This window comes from Dermacentor andersoni, chromosome 4 (assembly GCF_023375885.2).
Source record: "Dermacentor andersoni chromosome 4, qqDerAnde1_hic_scaffold, whole genome shotgun sequence".
Taxonomy (NCBI): domain Eukaryota; kingdom Metazoa; phylum Arthropoda; class Arachnida; order Ixodida; family Ixodidae; genus Dermacentor; species Dermacentor andersoni.
In genome coordinates this window covers 6,265,981-6,287,612 of record NC_092817.1, presented here as the reverse complement: position 1 = coordinate 6,287,612, position 21,632 = coordinate 6,265,981, and the positions used below count along the sequence as shown (strand labels likewise).

Genomic DNA, 21,632 nt, shown 5'->3' with positions numbered 1-21,632 from the left:
TATAGTCAACTATGCAGCCAAATGCTCTGAATCTTGATGTGGGGCAATTACAAAACTATATAAACAAGCATACAGCCAAATGCTGTGAAGCTTAATGGGGGGCGATTACTAAACTATCTGAACAACCATGCAGCCGAATACCCCGAAGATTTTATTGTCTCCATTAGGTTACCATGGTCTCCATTAGATAATTGTCTCTTCAGATTACCGAATGGTTGAAGATGAATGTGTACTAACTATATACAGGCTGGCAAGACGTCCTGCTCATTAGCATAGCCAATTCTGATTTGAATGACGCATTTTCATTTATTCATTCATTCATTCATTCATTCAATCATTCATTCATTCATTCATTCATTCATTCATTCATTCGCTCATCTAATCATTCTCAGTACCATGGGACTGAAGATGAGTCATCGCATGCGTTGCTATGGTCCAAGCTGCTTCGCGAAGATTCGCTCGACGACTTCCTGTTTGGAGAAAGAAAGGCTCGCGCAGGCGCCCTCCCAATATAGAAGGTGCGCAGCAAGGGTGGCCGCCAAGGGCGTTCGACGGCCGGTTACCGATCCTGTTTACACAGCGAAGTCCGAACGATGTTTCTTTATCGCGTGTTGCGCCACGCAGGAACCTGCACTGGATGAGTCACCGCATTGAAGATAAGCACGCGCTGACGGCAACGGGAAGACACGTCGGAGGGAAATTCCGCACGCATCGAGAAAGACGCGCATCGCGCTGACACCACTGTGTTGACGCCGTCCTTGCCAGTTTCAGGCGAGTGCTGGTATTAGCGACAGGGACAGCTGGCGCAAGGGTGCTGCAATAGCGTGCCGTTGCAGCGATTCGCGCAGGCTGTGTGAACGCGCCGCGAGCGCGAAAGTCCGTGGCGTCGCGTTGTATGCTCAGGCATGCAGGCGTTCTTCACGAGAGGGATTTTGCTATGGGTCTCCTCGGCGAATACGCCGCCAAGACACACGTTCAAGTAGTCTGTCCCTTGTGGCCGAGCTCGAAGCCAGATTGACATTACCCCCTTCAGTCACGAATTACGATCGACTGTCGATACATGTGCGAAGCATACATAATTTTATGCCAGTGCGCTTGATACTCCACGAAAAGCACGTTCGTATAACGACTGTGCCTTTTATAATGAGTCATCATAATTACAGAGTAACTAAATATTTGAATATTTTAGAAAGGATTGAATCACCCGCTCGAATTACATGCACAAGATATTTATTGGCGGTAGGCATTTCAAGAACGAAAAAAATATTTCGAGGCTCCTACCGACATGCCTCGCATTAAACGTCGCGTAAAACACGGTAGTGGCTTCACCAAAGCGGTACTCTGTAACGATACATATTACTTAGAAGTCAAATGGAAGTAATTTGGCTCAGCAGGTTGTTCAAGTTTAATGTTTGTGCTCTATCCCTTGCTACTATTCTACGGAAATGGCAAGAATAGGTCACCACCACAAATGTGTACGCCGTGACTGAAGGGTTTGTTACAGCACTAGAAAAACAACAACCCCGTTTAATTTACTCACATCGGCATTTTCTCCCAAGCTAAGGTATTAGGCCTATAACCATTGGAAGTAGTGTATCACAAAGGAATCACGCAAAACATTTGACGCGTTTTTGAGGACGGTGGCACATGCGAGGAATAATGACTCCACATGTGCAGCGTCTGATTCGTGTTTGTGTAATTGCGCGTACTCACAGTCGTACTTGTTTACCTTCTTCTGGGGAACGTTTTTCACCGGCTAACAAATGTTATAAGAGTTATAGCTCAGCGCTAGACGCGCACTGCTGTGTCGGAACTTTCTCGAATGCTGTCACCGATTCTGTCTGTTGTCGTCACCGAGCCTATTGAGTGCGCAACATCCAAGAACGCATGCGGCCATCAACGATTACGCTGGAATGTACGACGGGTCACGTGTAAATAGCAGACGTGTCTTACCCGCAGATCAGATTTTGAGGATCGCCGACTGTGCTCGCCGCTATCGTAGTGCGTTGAGTTCACTTGTTTTTAATGCGTAAGCATTATTTGGTGAGTATCACAACAAATTCTATCTTAGACGTTTTACATCTGCGAAATAAATGCATAATTAGTCAAGTTAACACATGTACGCGTTATAGTAGTTTGATAGTAGATGAGATTGAGGTCGAGGTTTATTTTCCTTCAAAGATGAAAGAGGGAACTGCGACAAAAGGCGGTAAAACCTCACGAGGTCACAGTTCCCCAATACAGTCGATACAGAAGTGAGCAACACAGAAATAAACATTAACATAATATGATAGTGAACAAAATACATTGCATCAAGCGACAGTATTACCATGAGAAATATTACTTTTGATACAAAGACAGTGCACCATAAATCAAAAGCAGTGTATAAACATGCCATTAGGTCGCTAAAGAAAACACACACCCAAACAACTTGACACGAAAACAAGAGATGCTTCGCTAAGTAAAAAACAGACTATATTGAATCAGTGCTGATTAGTAACTTTTTGATGTCTTTTTCAAGTTTGTTCTTAGGGAGATTAAACATGACACTTAAAGATGAGTTATTGAGAACGATTGGAATCTGGTAATCGAGCTTTTGTTTGCCGTAATTTGTCCTCGCTTTAGGGACCAAGTTTCTGTGTTGCCGAAGGGGGTATTTAGTAGGAGGGCGGTTTGGAGCAATGGAATGCAAACCATTACGATGGATGTACTGGAACAGGCGAAATATGTAAAGAAGGTTTGCTTTAAGTAAATTATTCTCATCATAGAGTGGTAATGTTGGTAGGTTTTCCGGCCTGCCATGGTAACCCTCAATAGCCCGCAATGCCTTCTTTTGCAAAAGCAATAACTTCTGAAAATCACTTATTGTTGTAGTGCCCCAGACTAGTGCACAATAGCACAATTTGGAAAAAAAATACTGCGTAGCATATGGAAAGTTTTAGGGAAACGGGCAAGAGATCGATGGTCCGGTAAAGACAACGAACAGTTTTACTAAGGTCCGTAAGAAGTTTTGAAATATCCGTGTTCCATGACAAATGTTCATTAAACCAGACACCAAGAAACTTCTGAGTTGTTACCTGTTGCAGTTTTGTGTTGGCCTATGTTAGGTTAAGTGTGTAATAAAGAGAGGCATTAATAGGTCTGAAAATTATGTACCTGGTTTTTGACAAGGTTAAACTAAACTTATTCGCCTGCGTCCAAGCTTATAATTTTACCAAATAAGCGTTCACGATAGTTCCTAATTCCGGCAGAGTACGTGATATGAAAAAAAATATTTGTTTCGTCAGCGTACATAACCAAATCTGGAGAATCAGGTATGTTACAGATGTCGTTTATATACACTAAAAACAAAAGTGGACCTAATATAGATCCCTGCGGAGGAACCCCTTTGGTAATGCGCAAACGGTTCGAAACAAAATTATTCCATCTAACGTATTGTATTATGTTATTTATATAACATTTCAGCAGGTTTAGAGATATTCCGCGTATCCCGTAACTGCTCAGTTTACTCAAAAGAATTTCATGCTGTACGCAATCAAGAGCTTTCCGGAGGTCTAAGAACAGACCGAGAGTGTATGCTCTGGATCCAATGTTGTCAAAGATCTTTTCTTCAACGGCGAGTAGAAATTGCTCAGACGATTTATTTTTCAGAACGCATACTGAGAGGGGTTAACAATGTTATGAGCGCTAAAGAACTTTTCTAATCTACAATTAATGGCTCCTTCGAATACCTTCGATAACACCGATAACACGGAGATGGGACCATAGTTCGTGATTTCATTTCTATTTCCTCCTTTATATATAGGACAAACACGAGCAATCTTCAGTTCACCTGCGAACGTACCACTTGTGAACATCAGATTTATACTTAAATATAGAACAGAATCCTTCAAAAATTCGTTCCTGGTTCGAAGCATAGACGATTGGAACAACTTGCCACATGATATAGTAGAATGTACTGATTTACAATCCTTTGTAAAGGCTGTTACCAATTATTTGTAAACGGTTGAGAATACGTTTTATTGTTAGCTGTTTGTCGGTTGCAGTTGTTCGGGCGCGTTACTTTCTTGTTGACCCATATAGTGCTATAACTTACTCATTGTAACTCATGTTGTTTGTTGCTTCATATTTGTTTATATGCTGTGCCTTCCTAGCCTGATTGCTTTGTATTGAATTGTTTAAACATCTACTATGGCTAGTTCGATGACAGCAATGTAACCGCAACTCCTGTCTTGGCTTGTGCTGACAGTATGAATAAATAAAGAAATAAAATAATATACGCTAGAACTTAGCATACTAACGCAGACACATCAATGGTATCGCTTTGATGTCGTTATGGCCTACTGAGACATTGTTTTTTATTTTTCCTGAGTAGGTAGCTACTTCTTGTGGGATCACAGGCAGCAACGAAATAGAGCCAGGTATAGTGATAATAAGGTTGCATACGGGAGCATTAGAGAGAGCTTGATCTAATGTAGGCTTGTCAGCTTCAATGAAGTGGATATGGTGTTAGCTAATTGAGTTCCGCTAGCTTGGGAATTAGATGCAGCAATTTCTGAGTGGTCCCTGCACTTGTGTTCGTTTAATAGTTCGTTTATCTCACTCCAAACTTTCTTGCGGTCATTGTAAATTCTGGAGAACAGTTTTGTATAGTAAGCTGATTTTGCAAACTTGAGGTCTTTATTTAGTTTATTCCTAAATTTTTTGAACTCTCTAAAAATGGCTGCATCGCGAGTACGTACAAAGTCATGATACATTTTATTTTTAATACGTATCCTGTTATATAATACTTTATCAACCCACGGCTTTCTAAATTTGCGGAAGCTGTGTTTTACCTCGATTGCAGGAAACGCAGCATTATAACATTCCATGAACTTGGCAGGAAAAGCAGTATACGCACGTTGACTTCAGATATGCTGGATACGTTCTCCCAGCACATATTCTGAATAAGAGTAATAAATGTGGCGACATTTTCATCGTATTTCACTCTAGCTATCCTGGAGGCATTTTCGGGTACTGACCTAATGCGTTTCAGAGGAAGAAAACAAAAAAATCTGGATGTGGTCACTGATTTCAGAAAATAACAGGCCAGACTCCGTTTCTGGAGACACCATATTTGTGACACAAACATCCAGCAGGGAAGCTGTAGCAACGCTAATTCTAGTAGGCATGTTTATAGTATTTAAACAACCATAAGATGCTATAAGGCTATTAAATTCGTGCGTACTGTGATCATCGTGCATGAGGTTAATGTTAATATCACTCGTTATTACAAAAGGCAACCGGAAATTGGCGAGATTCAAGAGTAAGCTTTCGGGAAACCTGAAAAAAGGTAGTTTGTTCCCTGCGGGAGGTCTGTATACAACAGCTACAATGACACTGGACAGTGATACGGCTAAACACTCAACATTGGAATTTGTTACAGAAATTTCGTCTAACACACACTGTGGATAACAACTCTTTACATACACGGCAATACCACCACCTCTCATATTCGAACAAAGGAGGCCATGATACTGGTAATTTTTGAATGGAAGGTGATCATCATGTGTGTAAGCCATGTCTCGGTAAACAAAAGCACATCAAACGGTCGGTTTATTGACCCAAGAAACATATCTAGACCGTCGCGTTTGTTCTTACTGCGGTCGTTAATATGCATAGCAGAGAACATTTCTGTGAGAGGAGTAAACTTAACGTTAAAGCAAGAAGCATCACAATGAATACAGTGGCGCGGGCAATCCATGACAACGACTGGCTAGTCACCAGCTGACAAAGATGTGGATGCCTGCTCGGTCATTTAACTCAAGTCGGATCGTGCACAAATTTTTATTGTGTCAGATGTTTCATCCCTGCGTGCAAAAATTTTGCCTCCGTTCGTCCAAACAAATTTCCAACCTACTTCTTTCTTGCGGGAAATGGTTGCCCCCAGCAGTTGTTTGTTACCGTAAGTCAAGTGTTCGTTTACATAGATGCGTCCGCTATCAGTGAGACCAAGGCCCTTGTTAGATAGCGCGTGCTTTCTAGCCTTAGAAAGAAATGCATGGCGCTTATCTGGTAGTTTGATTGGTAGTATTAGAAAGAAGATACTTCTGACTGGGATTCGGACCATGGAAAGCAGCGTGGCAGGCAGATGGCTAGGTGAGCCACATGATATTCCTGTTCTCTATTCATTTCTTAGTTTCCTACGGTTCTACAGTAATGCGCAAGCATTCTCTGGCGAGTACCCCAGCAAAATTCGTCCGTCCTGTACCACCTTATATCTGCGACACAATCACGTAATCGATCACGTTAACACATGTAATCATTATAATAGTGTAATAGCAGATGATTGGTAGAGTTAAAAACATGGAAATAAAAATTGCTTACGTCACCGTCACACGTCACGGTTGTAACAAAAGTGAAGATAAGTTTAACACGTGTAATAGTTATAATAGTGTAGTGGTATGTGATTCACTTCGTTAGAAAAAAATGCTGGTGACGCCTCCGTCGCCGCGTCAAGGTCGTAACGAACAGGAAAATAAAAAAAGAACGCTATGGTGTGGCAAAAAAAAATATGGTTGCGTCGGCGTTTCGGCTCAGTTGACACGATAGATCTGCAAAATAAATGCATATATAATTGGTCAGGTTAACACATGTAATCCCTATAGTATAGTATACTATTTGCTGATGTTTACCGATGGGTAGACATGCATAAACTAGCAGCTAGGTAAATAGGTAAGCTAAAGCGAAGAAGCCGGGCCAAAGAATGCTTATGCACTAGTAGAGTGGCTCAGAATTTGTGCATCATTTTCTGTGGGCACAAGTTCGCCAAATAAAGAGTTAGCTTCGTGACCCGTAATTTTTTCTGCTTTCTGGCCCTTCACCGTCTCTACAAAGTGACGATATTGAAAGTGTCTAAACAAACTTATGTACCTCAGACATGTTAGGATTTTAAACTTTTCCAGCGGATCTTTGCAACTTAGCCTACTGCAAGAATATACACTTTCTTTAATTTTAATGTTATTTAATTACTAATTGAAAAGAAGTCGCCGCGGCCGCCCCTACTGTACGGTGACAACTCCTCTATTTAATAATCTTTATTTGAAAACAGAAAAAGAATACAACAAGATGAACAACAACAACAACAAAAGCATGAATACGACACCACGGCCGCGTCCTGTCTGCACGTTCCCCAGCAGTTGTAAATATGTCCAACTACCCAAACCAACTAGCCCAGATTATTTTGTGATGGTTAGGAAATGTCGACGCCTTGTATTAGCACCGGTGACTGCTTTTCACATAGAGATCCGCAAATAATACCGTCGACAGATATGAAAACGAAATCAAATAAAAATCACACTACCACTGTTACCTCACCAAAGCAGCTTGATGTTCGACCACGCAATACCGTAGGACCTCGGTAGGCGCTAAAATGGTTAGACACGAACATACATAGATCGATACAAAGTTGCAAGCACAGGTGGTTGGCTCCCGGAAAGTGCACGAAGTACTCTAAGAATGATAACGCAGCAAATGGCAGCAACACGGCGTGCGTACTCCATTCTAATAGCTCCCACTTGGGACTTCATGTTGGTTGAAGCATGCGGGTAGGTTTAAAGCCGGACGCTTCCGTATTCACTAGGAGGGAGGGAGAGGAAATACATGGAGCTTAACCAGATTTGAGGGATTTAATGGAAGGAAGGAAAGGCGAGCCTATAGGAGCGAAAGTTGACGCACACCGTGTCCACAAAGGTCTGCCCAAGTGGGTCAATCCTAGGAGCTCTACGCGCCACTGTGTGACCTTTCGGCCCGGTGTTGCCCTCTTCGCAAGCGCGCGTTTTCTCGCCCGCCATAGCGTTGAGGGCCCCTTGTCGCAGTAAATCCGCAGGCCCTCCGCGTGGTGCGGAAGTGTTGCTGAACTAATTGAATTTCTCAAAGTAAAATGCGTCAGAAAATTCGTAAAGTCCGACTTCCACACAACCTACAGACATGATAGCGTGTGATTGTAATTTGATTATACGAGAAAACATAATTTTGTTGCGCGGAAACTCAAACGAAAACCCCTTTTTCCTTGTTTACGGGGTTATGAGACGTTGCTCTACCATGCACTGCTGCCGGAATCGGCCCCCCTTTTTTTTCTATTGTGTCCCAGAATATCCGGTGTCGGCGTAAACGGGGCCCGATAACGCTATGGCGTTGAACTTTTAAAGGCGAAGGTTAAACGTCCTCCAAGTTTCTTGTTCGGCTTGTGCAACTTTTGGAGTGAATACGCTTCTTATCGCTTTTAAATTAGTATCCATATTGTTTGCGCACCTCTGGCCAAGTTTCTTGTACCTGTTTGTGTTGACCACTAGTCAGGCCTGTGTAATGACTTTATGTCTGCGCGCCGAACTTGGTGTCCGCACGCCGAAGCGTCCTTGCAATGTAGATAAAGAATTAAATTTATAATGATGCCAAAAGGACAAAAAATACAATTGAAATGACATCAGATAAACGGAAACGATTCTAGCTCGCGTGTTCAATGGTAAAAGGATGTGCATAATTAACTGGTGGCGTAATTCCTCAGGACTTCAGTGACTCGAGTTGGGTCCCCGTATCCGTCTAATAGCACTAGGAAATGCAAAGCTAAGATTGTCTGGGCCCCACGCTGCTTGCTGTATTTTAAGAATGAACCGTACCTTACATGAAACAACAAGCTGAATTAGTGAATCACTTAACTGGCTTTTCAAGTAGATCTAGGCTGTCCACACTCTTTTAAAGGACACCTTACACACTATCGCACCACAAGGCCGAAGAACGAAGACGCAAACCGAACAGCTGTGTTCATTCACCGAAGTTATAGCTGGCTGAATTATTCCGCTCGCAATGGATGTGTACCAAGCGCCTAGCACAACCTACATGGACTCGCTACGTCTTTTTATCTGTACAAAACTTAAAGGCATAAACTATACTTGATAACACAGATATATCCATCCCTTCATTCCCCTGTCAATGCCTATATGATATATCCCCCGTGTCTCATCTTCGCTATTGTAAGACGCTCAGTGTATATGTCTGTAGAAGTAGTGGAGTATAAGTAGTACACAAGGCCTGAAGCTACCGTCGACTATGCGAAAGTTACAAATGTCTTTCGCCAGCACCTTGACTCTGTGAGCTATAAGACAAAAGCAATCGTTGTTAGAGCGGGGTAGCCTCATCATTGACTTCAACCGTTAACACATGTATTATTTATACAAGCCACCTCGACAGTTTATCGTAAGCCGAGACATTATAATGTAATAAACCTGCTCTTCCTCTTGCGTCCTTCCGGCCATTTGCACGCGCGAGCCTCGAGTTAAGAGCTTGTCATCAGCAAAGCATCTGCATCATTCGGAAGGCTGGCCCAATGAATAGTTAACATGCGACTGCCATCACGGTTCTGCTAGCGCGTCCTTGAAGTCCGTGGTAGAAAGCGTGTGTAACAATGCGCCCTGCACATGCAAGTCAATGGAAGGTGAGAGACGTGCGCAGAACGGATGCTTCGATTTGGGCGCGCGGGCGAACAGCCGCAGGCGACGAGCTCGCCGGCGACCAGTTACGCTGCGCACTGCAGGCAGCCACAGGCGTTAAACTCCGAGCAATGCGGGTTGCTTGTTGACGCCAACCGTTCGAAAGAGATCAAGTTCCAAGGTCGGCATCGTGGTCGTCTCAACAAAAGCGCCATGTAAACGCCGATCTGTCGCAGCCCTCCCGCGCCGAGCGTGCTTACAGACTTATGCACGTGGCCTTGTCCCGCTACGCCCACTGCTTGGAAGGTGTCGAGTGTTCTCGTCGCGGGTACATCAGTGGACGCGGCGCATGTGACAAATGTGCGCGCTATGCTCGAGGCCGTTGTGGCTGCGTGTTGCGTCTGCCGGGTGAAGCTGAGTCCCCCCCCTAACGTCGAGCTTTTTTGTTCCGCGGCCAGCACGTGTCCTTGGAAGTAGAGCACGAGTTGACACCATAACTGGGCAAAAAACAAGCTGCGCACTTGCTTCCCGGAGGTGGTTGCTCTCTCAACTACGCCAGAGAAAAGAGGAGCATGGGCACAAAGAGTGCCGACTTTTATTTATGTTGTCGTGAAGACAAACAGCTCCCTAGTGCACTACTTTCAGAAGCTGTTACAATCTATGAACAGAAAACTGGTTGTGGATGAAACTTTCAAGATATAATGCAGAAAGACTTGGGTGGTTGGTGCTGACGAGATGTACCCTCTAACCACAAACAAAAAACAACAAACAGAACAGCCTGCGATGCGTGTCTCTTCTTTGGGGGTGCACTATATCATGTCAATAAAGATGCACGTATAGCTGAACTTTTATGTATTCTTCTACAGGTCATCATAAAGGCATGTTCATCTCCCGCCTTCTTCACGCATGTTCATCTTTTATTGCGTTGGCATTCTTAGAGTACACTACGCACTTTTCGGGAGTTATCCATGTTTGTATACATGCATGTTCGTATCTAACCGTTTTCCCGCCTATACCTGGATCACTGGTAAACCGTGGTCGAATGGGCAGCCCATCGGGCGGCTGCGCTGAGGGAAAAGGGTTCGAAAGCAACCGTTGGGCCAACTTGGGCCACCGGGTATGTGGCAATGATTGCATAGGTGCCGCCTATTCAACTAACCTCGTTCCAGCCGACATGGATATACTGTAGATGCGCAACTGGCCAAATGCCGCTGTTCGAAGAAACTTATTTTACGGTGACGTGGAGCACAGGGTATGTGTCACTCGGTTTGTACCAGCCTTCAGTTAGCCTCTTTGATGCCAACTTGGGTCGCTGCATATTTGCCGGCAGGTGTGCGCTGCTCTTCAATCAACGTGGTAGACGCCAATTTGGGTAATTATATGCCACTCGGAATGCGGTGCTCTACAATGACGAGAAAATCGCCCATATTTATTCGTTGCTGAGCGGAACCCGCGTCAGAATGGTTTCTGGAGGACAGCAACCAAACGCATTAGCGAGCTGGACCATGAATACCCTGGGTACGTGGCGTTCCTCAATGGACATCTTGCGAATTTGGGTCACTGAGTATGGGCCACTCGTTGTGCGGCGAGTGAGCCAACAATTCTCAGCGTTCGCTGGCACCGGCGCGCCACATTTCTGGTCTCGAAGGCCACGTGCGGACTTCTCCGCAGCACCACCAGGCGACGCAGCGTGTCCAGAAAGAAGTACGGCAGAGGAGCCCCGTTGCCGCGCTTTTGTTCCTACGCACCAGGCCGGGAATTTCGGAGGCCACGCGCAGGTTCGGTCGCGGCGGCGCTAGACTGCGCCGAGTGTTCATAGGAAAGCGCGAAGCAGGAGCACTGCTGCAGTGAGCACCTCATACATAAATCGTTCCGACGCTGGCAATACGTTGTGCACTACATTGAGTCAATGCTAAACGCATTACCGTACACAGTCAACGTGAGGTGGGTTCGGCCGATTTTTGAAAATCGTGCTAGTGAGTTACAATTATTTTTCAGTAGTAGGTATGATTCTAGCCTCTTATCATGAACCGATCTCGGAGACAGTGCCGATTCAAATGTGCATCCACATGCGCTACTCGGTATGTGCCCGTGAGGCCACTGATTGCCACCATCTTCTGCATACATCTATATATATATATATATATATATATATATATATATATATATATATATATATATATATATATATATATGAAGCATAGAATCACATGATCCGGCAGAGAAATAGTTCAAAGAATAGGAGCACGTAGGAAATATAGCAAGAGTTTACTCACGTTTAGGCCGGGGTCAGGCCTTCATCAAGAGTTGATATACGATGCTCTAATATAATGGTAAGAGCATCGGGCTGCTGTTGGAATACTGCCGTCCGAGACCTTTATTTACGTTATTTATACTAAGTATATAATATAAACATACATTTTTGTGGTGTATATATATGGACCACAGGCACGCGCCCCAGCAGACGGAATTTCCCACGTGCAAACTAGCCCGTTGAGGCGCTTGGCACGTTTTATTCACAATATAAATTATATGAACACTACATGATATATTTCGCCGTCTTCGATACTTACACATAAAAATGCTGGTTTCCTCAGTTTTACTACGTTTCCCGAAGAACATTACTCACATTGACTGTAGCCTTTCCCATTGCTTCAGAATATGAACGACAGGGAACGAAATACCCGATGACGATGACGATGATATATTGGTGTTATTGGCGCAAGGGCCGAGCACGTGGCAAAACCTACGCAGGTTCGTGTTCCAGTCAGACAAACTGCAAACAATGCTACACAGAAGCAGCTGTGTTCTAAGACCTCAGGTTAAACACCTTTGACTGCTGGAATTCAATTCAATTCAGCTTCAATTCAGTTTATTAATTATAGCGAAGTCATTATATGGGTCATGAGGCGGAAAATCCAGCTCATTATCGGCGTTGGCTCAACCATTGCAATCGAACACTCGACCTTTGGCGGGAATCAAAGCCACAAACTTTGGTGTTAAGGCGATGTTAATTCAGGTACAGATAATTAAGATATACAACGGGGGTGTTCGCCTAGCAGCACTAGTTCCAGGTTTGTAGCGGTAAGCTGAAACAAGTCGGTGCTATAGCGAAACGGGAAGCAAGCGCTTCTCGTCGTCGTCTTCTTTTTTACCAGTACCATGCCCACTGACCAGTGCCTTCAGTACAGATATAACTAATTAAGGCACTCGAACACGCGACCTTTTTATTAATAAAGGCAAAGTTAATTAATGCATAGTTAATGTTGTGTTCGTTAAGGCCCACCTCCTACCCACGACCGTTGGTGGGAGTTGAAGCCACTTAATTAAGGTCAAATCAAGATAGAGTTAATGAAGGCATTTGAACGCACGAGCTTTGTTAGGAGTCGAACCCTCAACCTTTGGTGGGAGCCGAACCCCCGTTCTTGCGTTGTGCGCGCCTTGTGACGAGCACCGCTTGTCACGTGACGTCGTGGAACTTCTGCTGACGTGGCCGCTGAAGTCACGTGACTCCGCCAGTGGCGCCACAGGACGTCGTGCTCCTCTGCGCCATGTAGGCAAGAATTATAGGGCCAATGAAACCGGTGACACTGCGGGCAAACAAGGAGATGAACACAATGAGAAGGAGAGTGCACAAAAAATGCTGAAGCACCTAGTAGAGTCAATGCGCGTGATTCTCGGTGGCCTCGAGACTCCGGCCGCTGAAAGTGCCCTACAAGTGCTCGCCGTGCTAGAGCCGCCTATCGCAGCTCTTTATATGCTATAAAGATTTTGTTTGGCGCTTGTGCTGTTAACGCAGGGGAGGTCCACACGCCAGCTTCGTCCTAGCGCCTCTATTTTTAAGTTCACTTGAATTGGTGACTACAGACTTTATACGAAATCTGATAGTGGCTTCATGGATGACATTTGTGAATGTTTATCATCAGAGTGTTGAACTTGCTTTCACCTTTGCGCATCCCTCTTGCTATGTCATCATCCTCCCTCATCACACCTTTATGTCCCCGTTCCCCCTTCCCCTGTGGAGAGTAGCAGGCTAGAGCGCTTTAGCTCAGGCCGACCTCCCTGCCTTCTTTCAATTAAATTATCTCTCTCTCAGGACGTCTCCGGGCTTCTGGTGACGTGGCCACTCGAGCCATGTGGTCGCAATGCTTGCTTCCGCATTCATCCACGTAAAGGAAACTAAGTGCGGCTCGAATTTTTTCTTATACAAGAAAGAAAAGCACGAGCCAAAGGTCATGTGACCTGACAGAGGCTCTTGCTCCTCTTGACCATCTGCATTTTACCTTTAATGTAAGTATGTTTACATGCAATGTACGCACATTTTGTGACATAGTTTCTTCGTCCACATACCACACTAAAGATCATTCGCATTAATTAGGCAACAGGCAAACTTGAAAAGCAACACAATAAAATAGATGAAGAAAAAATTCACCAACGATTACGATACTCCGTAGTGCGACATTTGAGCTATGCTCTATACTTGTTTTCATTTCACGATTTATTGAGGCAAGTTATTTCAGAGAGACATGTAGCAGAGTCGGCAATCGCAAAAAATCTGATCTGCAGGTCTAGCGCGTCGGTTTTATACGTGACTTTTCGAAGGTTCCAGTGTAATCGCTTGTGCCGCTTGGCTTCCAGAAAGTACTACACAATTTGCGTCGCTCATCAAATGGGATTACAAAACAATCAAAAACCATGACACTCGAAACAAGCGCGAACGAGAGCAAACTAAACAAGCGCGAGCGAGAGCTGACGCGAGCAGACAATAATAGGAAACAAGCGGTCTCGATGAGACCATATGCGGTCGGGCAGGTCCGCATGAAATCAGTTTCACACGTGCACGTCACTGAAGGGGCCGCTCTCACTGCTGTCGGCCGTTCGCGGCTGACGTCTTTTCAAGCGAAGCTTTCCTCGTCCTTCGACTTTCCCACTGCTGCTGTCTGGCGCATCACGTCGGGGGATGGTTCAGTGCATGGGCCTGATATGAAGTTGGTGACGCCGGTGCACAATTAAGTGCAGTCACGAGAAAATGCCAACTTGTACTTTTTACTTTGAAAGTAATCTGTGATGATATATATGAATGGCTCGAAAAAAAAAATCAAATCATGGGGTTTTACGTGCCAAAACCACTTTCTGATTATGAGACACGCCATAGTGGGGGACTACGGAAATTTCGACCACCTGGTGTTCTTTAACGTGCTCCTAAATCTAAGTACACGGGGTGTTTTCGCATTTAGCCCCCATCGAAATTCGGCCACCGTGGCCGGGATTCGATCCCGCGGCCTCGTGCTTAATGGCTTGAAGGAATAAGTGCTTTCCAAAGAGGCCCCGTGTCGGTAGATGTCGTGGTACCATGACTGTCTTCGAATAATCGTATTACCTCTTTTTGCAAAATACAAATTTTTAATAATTGTTTTGTGTCGTTGTTTCCTAATTAAGTAAATAAGTAAGTAAGCTGAGAGTAAAAAGAAGGGCGTACTACATTACTTTCTTTAGACATAATAGAACAAAATCACGAATCCTATACCTACAACCTACTAGGTTAGCTAATTGAAATTTGAATTTATTTGCAGGAAACAGCTACAAATGCAACGCTGTGGGTTACCAGGAAAAAAAAAAGCTGTTTAGGACAACTAGAGGAGACCTGACCACCACAACAGTGAGCAGCATACGTAGGAAGAGTGCAATGCAATACGACAACACACAGCAGTGCAATGTAACAACAACATTTCACCATGCAGATTCTAGAAACTAGATATGTCATTAAAACTAGCGCAGAAAAAGAAAACAGAAAGAAAACTGTCTTGGAATCAGAGGTGAGCTCCTAACACAGCCATAAAGCAGTATAATGTTATAGAATACTTTAAAACGTTCAACGCAAACAAAACAGATTGTATTGGCTAACAGGAATTCACTGCCAGTTGGCTCCTATTTATACATATGCTTCTCAGTTGGCTTAATGGAGTATATGGTCTCCTCGCTGCGCTCACGGCCCGCACGCTCTGATATCGCGCGCGTCGGACCACCACCTTAGGGTTCGAGCACTCCGAGCCGCTACGCATACACAGGGCGCCTGCTCGTGGGTCGACGCGCCCCGCCGGCCCCAGCTAGGGCGGAGCAAGGGAGACCCTAGGCGAAGCACGCGGGAAAGAAGGAATAACATTTAATAAGCTGGCATTTGATACACACACCAGTTTTTTTCAGCAAGCCCGAATCTAAATCTAACTGCGACACAATACGTGGCCAAATGGACCGCGACAGAGAGAACAAAGAACCCAGCAGTAAGAGGCTGCCTATCCTTCGGTCAGCGCCTGCCATTGGGCACCCTACAGCATGGAAAATCGAGAGAAACGACAGACGACCAGACGGGGGCACGATCGGAAGACGCTGCCCCCGGACATCGATACGACGGAAGAGCGCCTGCCGAGGCCGGGACTCCGCCGAAATAAGCATCGGCCGGCGGCGGACGGCAGCGAGGAACCTTCGGACGGCCCCGTCTGGCGCCCGCGTGCCCGGAGCGAGGGCCCGAATGGCGCCAAAATGTCGGCCGTTGTCGGTTGATCTTCCCGTGGACGGGATGACATCAGAACGACAGTGTTTTATGGCAAGGAGGAGAGGGACACGGAGCCCCCGGAAACGCAATGCAACGGCTCCACACAACCACCGCGAGAGCCCGAAACTCCAGAAGTATTAGTTAATTTGAGGGAGGGCATTGTATGGCTTTATGTCGACTGGCATCGGAAAAAAGTGGCGACCCAGTAAGCCCGTGATTCTAGACAATTTACCGTCAATCTACTTATAACATAGTCATACCAAGTCACGTGTTCGTCAAAGAAAAGTTTTCAGCGTATTTGCAGATAGCACTAGAACTTTCTCACTGTGATTTAGCTTAATAGGAGGGAGCTTAACAGATTCGTTGCGTGGACTGATAAGGATTTCTTTGGTTTCATTAACGTTAATTTTTTGGTAATTGCGAGTTGCCCAGTCACTTCTTGTATTTAGTGAATTCCTTCGTGAATTCAGTGAATACTAAGTCAGCATCTCATTTGCCGCAAATAAAGAAACTCGTGTTGTCCACGTATATTATGTATTTAGCAGCCCTATCTGTATTAGTTATTTCATTTATGTAAAGTGCAAAAAGCGTCCCAACATAGTACCCAGAGAAACGCTCGACGTTATACTTGCTTTTTTGTCTAAACCTTCACCTGCAATGTTTACAAATTGGGACCTATTTTTCAGACAAGAATAAATGAACAAATTTTGCGACTCCACTAATACCATATTATTCGAATTTTTTTAAATATGAAACGCGACGATCAATAAGGTCGGATGCATACCTGAAATTCCAAACAACTCAAGTACCATGTTCTCGGATTCAAAAGTTACCAGTATAAACTCCTTTTGTTGTAGAAGAGCGAGCTCACGAAGATCATCTTGTACCGGGCTCATGAAGTGGTCAACAAAATTTGTAAGACGTTTTAGAATAGCCTTGGCTAAACCTTTATAGAAAAGAGGCAAAATCGATTCTGGCCTGTAGTTGTAGCTATGCCATGTTTATTTCCTTTTTGATATATTACTGTCGCTTTTGCAATCACCATGTTACGTGGGAAAGTTCCTGTAAGCAAAGTTAAGTTGAATATGCGCCTGAGAGGAAGTGCTGGAATGTCAATGGCGTGTTTCAGAGGTTTTATTTGATATCCTGGTGCATCATTTATCGATTAACTCCAGAAAAGGTAAGCCATCACTTCGCTTTGGGCAATAGATTCGAGAAAAACGGTGTGATCAGCACAAGAGTTGACGTATCAAGTCTGCATCAATGTTTGGATCTGGACTAAAAGAAAGAAGCGCAGATGAGTGTCCTAAGAGATGTTATCCTTGAAACCACGCCCTCTAGAATTTTTGTGTTTTTACTTGTTCTACTCAATTTCTTTTACACGAAACACTTATATTACTAAGTAATTGCTTGTTTGCCAGTTTTGAAATTATATGCTTGGTTTCATTAACATCTAATTGTCGCTTATTTATGCACAACCACTCTGGCAATAAATTTAAATACTCATTAATTTTGTCTCGAGGTATTGCAGAGAAGCGTTCGCGAAGAAAAGATCTGTGTCGTCGGCGTACATGATTAGGTTAGGTGAGGTGGGAATGCTTCGTAGGCCGTTCATGTAGAAGTTAAATAATAAGGGACCAAGTATGGAATCCTACGGGACACCAGTCAAGACGTTCAGAAGTGACGAGGTTAACTGATTAAAGGAAACAAATTTTTACCATTCAGTCAAGTAACTTTCATTAGCTACAAAGCCTTCGACGTATGAAATATTCACAAAGTTTAGAGAGGGGTGTACCATGGCTGACACTATGGAATGCTTGACTCAGGTCAGAGAATAAGCCTATCGTGTATAATCGTATCTCAATTATTCGTAATATACTGCTTTACATTTCAGATCGCATGTTCGCAAGACGTATGGAAAGCATACTGCGCCTCACAAATAACAGCATACTGCTTCAAGAAACTTTCCCAACGCGTTACAGAGCACTTTAATAAAGCTTTGAAGAAAGTGGTATTATCGATATTGGTCTGAAAGTATTTGTAGTGCATTCAGCGCAGCCTTTGGGAACTGGGCAAACTCTGACAATTTTAAGTTTGGTTCGAAAATTTCCAGATTCAAACATTCTATTGATAATGAGGGCTAAGACTCATGAAATGAGATCAGGTACAACCGTGAGCAAAAGTATACGGATGGATTGCGCGATAAAACCCATTTTCTCCTCTGTCTGATAATGCAACACGAAATTAAAGACTACAGTTCCCACTTGGCATTAAGAATTTTCTATCGGACTTGTCAGTTTCCGTTTATGCGTGTTAATTGCGAAGAAATTCTGTTTTTTGCGGCGACCCTGTGGTGCGTATACTTTTGCTCACTGGTGTACATACCTTATCGGAGATGTCATAATACTGTCCAATCCCGCAGCATTACTACTCTTAAAGCCAGCGATCACTTTTTCTACTTCACCAGGTGTTGCCGGAAATAGTACCAAAGGATGGCTGTTTGGTAGTTATTTTATCCTGGTATTCGATAGCTGGGTTGCCACAACATTGACCAAAGTGGATATCTAAGGCATTGACTCCTTCAGCTGCAACAAAGGTGCCATTTGAAAACGAGATACGGAGACTTTCAGAGTCCCCTTTCTTTCCGTCCAGATTCCTAAATTCCGGGCAATTTTTTCCTTGGGTTGGTATAAATACACGAGAATATTTTTTCATAGTGTTGCTTTTTCGCATTTTCCTAGTTGTGAATTAACTCGGTTAGTCAAGTTAATTCAGAGCTAGAAAAAGGTGCTTTATCTAGCCGCATACACAACTCCGCCCATGCTGAGAAAGAGAGAACGCAAGCAGTCTGCCGTGAGGCCTGCTAAATGAGATGCGAAATGTTTACGAAACATAAAAAGAGTGGTTTTGCGGAAGAGCAGCCGTAAATATTTGTCGGTAGAAAGAAGGTGATTCTTTTATATTTGCTGACTCGTTTTCGGGATCTTACTGGTTATCAGCGGGCGCTTGTGGACTATCTTTATAAGTTAACGCACTAAAAGTGTATGTACTATGTGGAGGCACATGGCAAGGCTCAGTTGTGCATACTCTACGGAAGCTCGGATGCTAATATTTAGAATCAGTCTCGCGTGCCTCAAGGTTTACTCGACGAATGGGGTGAATGCACTTTCGTGCAAAGACGTCGTAAGCCAGCGCATCTATACGCGAACTAGAGACTTGTGTTATTCTCAGTTAGCCCGAAGTACGCACATACTAGGCTTGAGGGAACGGAAGAAACTGGAACACAAGAAGCCGATCAATGAGTTAGCGGTAAGAGAGAATATAGAGGAATTCCGGATCAAGCTACAGAACAGGTATACGGGCTTAACTCAGGAATAGGACCTTAGCGCTGAAGCAATGAATGACAATCTTACGAGCATCATTAAGGAGTGTGAAATAGAAGTCGGCGGTAACACCGTTAGACAGGACACCACTAAGCTATCGCAGGAGACGAAAGATCTGATCAAGAAACGCCAATGTATGAAGGCCTCTAAACCTACAGCTAGAACTGGCAGAACTTTCCAAGTTAATCAACAAAAGTAAGGCCAGAGGGGGGGGGGGGGGGCCCTCTTTTCGAAATTATACGGCATACCCCCCTCCGCCACGCCCACACCACCACTCCTCACACACTCCTAAAGCGGTGACAAATCAATTTATTCGGCTGTCAACATTTATATGCCTTTTACAGCGAGAGCTGTATATGACTAACCTTACATAGCTTTTTCGTCATCTGTCAACAGAAAAAATCATCATGTGGGCCGATCCTGGTGATAGTCCAAAAAGTGTCGAAGCTCAATGGCACATACCCCTGTGAGCTCGGGAACCTGTAACTCGCCCTTCGAAATATTCGGTATCGGACCACGTATGGGGAGTGCTTAATGCCTGATTCACCTCCGCCGTGGGTCGGCCTGGCATTGCACTACCATCGGGCCGACCCGCGGCGGAGGTGAAGCAGGTATTAAGCACTCCCCATACGTGGGCCGATCCTGAAGATTGTGCAATATTGGACCCACCCCCGGCGGAGGTGAAGCAGGCGTTGAGCGCTCAGCATACGTGGGTCCATGCAAAGGTAGCGCAATGCCGGGCCGACCCACGGCGGAGGTGAACAAGTGTTAAGCATTCCCTATATGTAAGTGAATCACTTTGCTTTTCGTTTGAGAGCTTTGACTGTCCTCAGCTTTCGCTGCCATTCCATCTTCACAGAGTGGAATGATAGTAAATTTTTTCCCTCCTTTGGATGGCGGTAGTTATCGACATCTCCAGCGGCGTGAAGGCCAGTTTTATCATCAATGCGGTGCCCGCGCGATTAATTCGAGACGAGATCAGTTGTCACCATCTATTCAACAATCAGGCGCATCGCTGTTCCTTTGTTAGTTCAACCGTTCTTGTTTTGACTGATCCAGGCAGCAAAAAAGGAATTCGGTTCGTAGTCAGCTGGTCTGAATGCTCAAGGAACGAGTTGCGGCCGGAGAAAATGCCAACTGCGTTAAAAATTTCCTCTTGATTCATTATTTCCTCGAGTCGCGGCTCGACGCGACGCTGGCAGATCCTTCGAAGCATATACCCGCGATATGGTTAGATAAGGTGGAAAATAAAATAATGCCAAACAGGCGTCCATCATCAGACCCTGCAATAACCGGTAAAACTATAAACAATATGATTGTCACCCGTTACCTCGTCTGGCTTTTGCCTAATTGTACAGCACTTTTTATGCAAAATTGGTAACTGAAATGAAGTGTCGCAAGGAGTTGAGTAATTAAGCGATCTACTAAGGGAGAGAGCCCAGGTAACAGCCAAATATGAAGGAAAAGCGAAAATTACCAATTTAGCTGTTGTTCCTGAAAATATTATGGATTAACTTCTCTTTATTTAAAAAGGAAGTAGACAAAAGGCCACCGGAAGTGGAGAATAATTCCGTGTGTTTTGTATCACGCTTCTACAGATATCAGCACAGCCACTTGACGTAGCCACTTCTCTGCTGTGTTAATGTCAGTGTTGTTCTAACCTCCCGCGGTGGGTGCAGTACGTCTAGAACTGCAGCGTCCTGCGTTCTACGTGGTTGTAGGGGACTAGCGCCCACGCATCGTTACGCAACTTCCCAAATAGCAACACGGGTCGGTATTGGCATATAAATTGGTAGATCAGTAAACGAGGAATCCAAAAGAACTGTGATTGTTCCACAAGCGTATATATTTTTTTCTATAATTCTTCCAGGGCTAATTCAAGATACGCTACTACAAATATTCTTTTTTTTTACTTTCACTTGTTTACTTGTTCTCGGCAGCGTTCTTCCTGCGTTTCTGTGATGCGCGAGTCCATTTGATGCGCTTTCTTGTTTGCCAAGTAAAGGAGTGGTGTATCTCACAAGCGTACCTGTGAGGTACACCTTATTTCAATTCTCTTTTGCGGATTTACGTGTCTTTATGGCAAATCTTGGGTATTATTGACATTTGCACTAGTAAAGCTACCTCCCCCCTCCCTCATTTGCATAGGAAGAGTTAGTTAGTTTTTCTTTACGTTAGTTTTGTCTTTCACAGTATTGCTACTGTGTTCTTGAACGTCACAACCACGTG

General features: G+C 44.3%; 1 long non-coding RNA gene across 2 annotated transcripts; it reads left to right on the top strand.

Annotated features, from left to right (window-relative positions):
* The first annotated feature begins 2,137 nt into the window (after positions 1–2,137).
* LOC129386094 (uncharacterized) lies at positions 2,138–18,132 on the top strand. 2 transcript variants are annotated; one of them, XR_008613562.2, is made up of 4 exons: positions 2,138–6,138; positions 13,564–13,757; positions 15,041–15,126; positions 17,915–18,132. It is a non-coding gene; the product is annotated as an uncharacterized lncRNA (long non-coding RNA). The 2 variants fall into 2 exon arrangements; XR_008613561.2 differs by having other exon boundaries at positions 15,041–18,132.
* Positions 18,133–21,632: the final 3,500 nt, after the last annotated feature.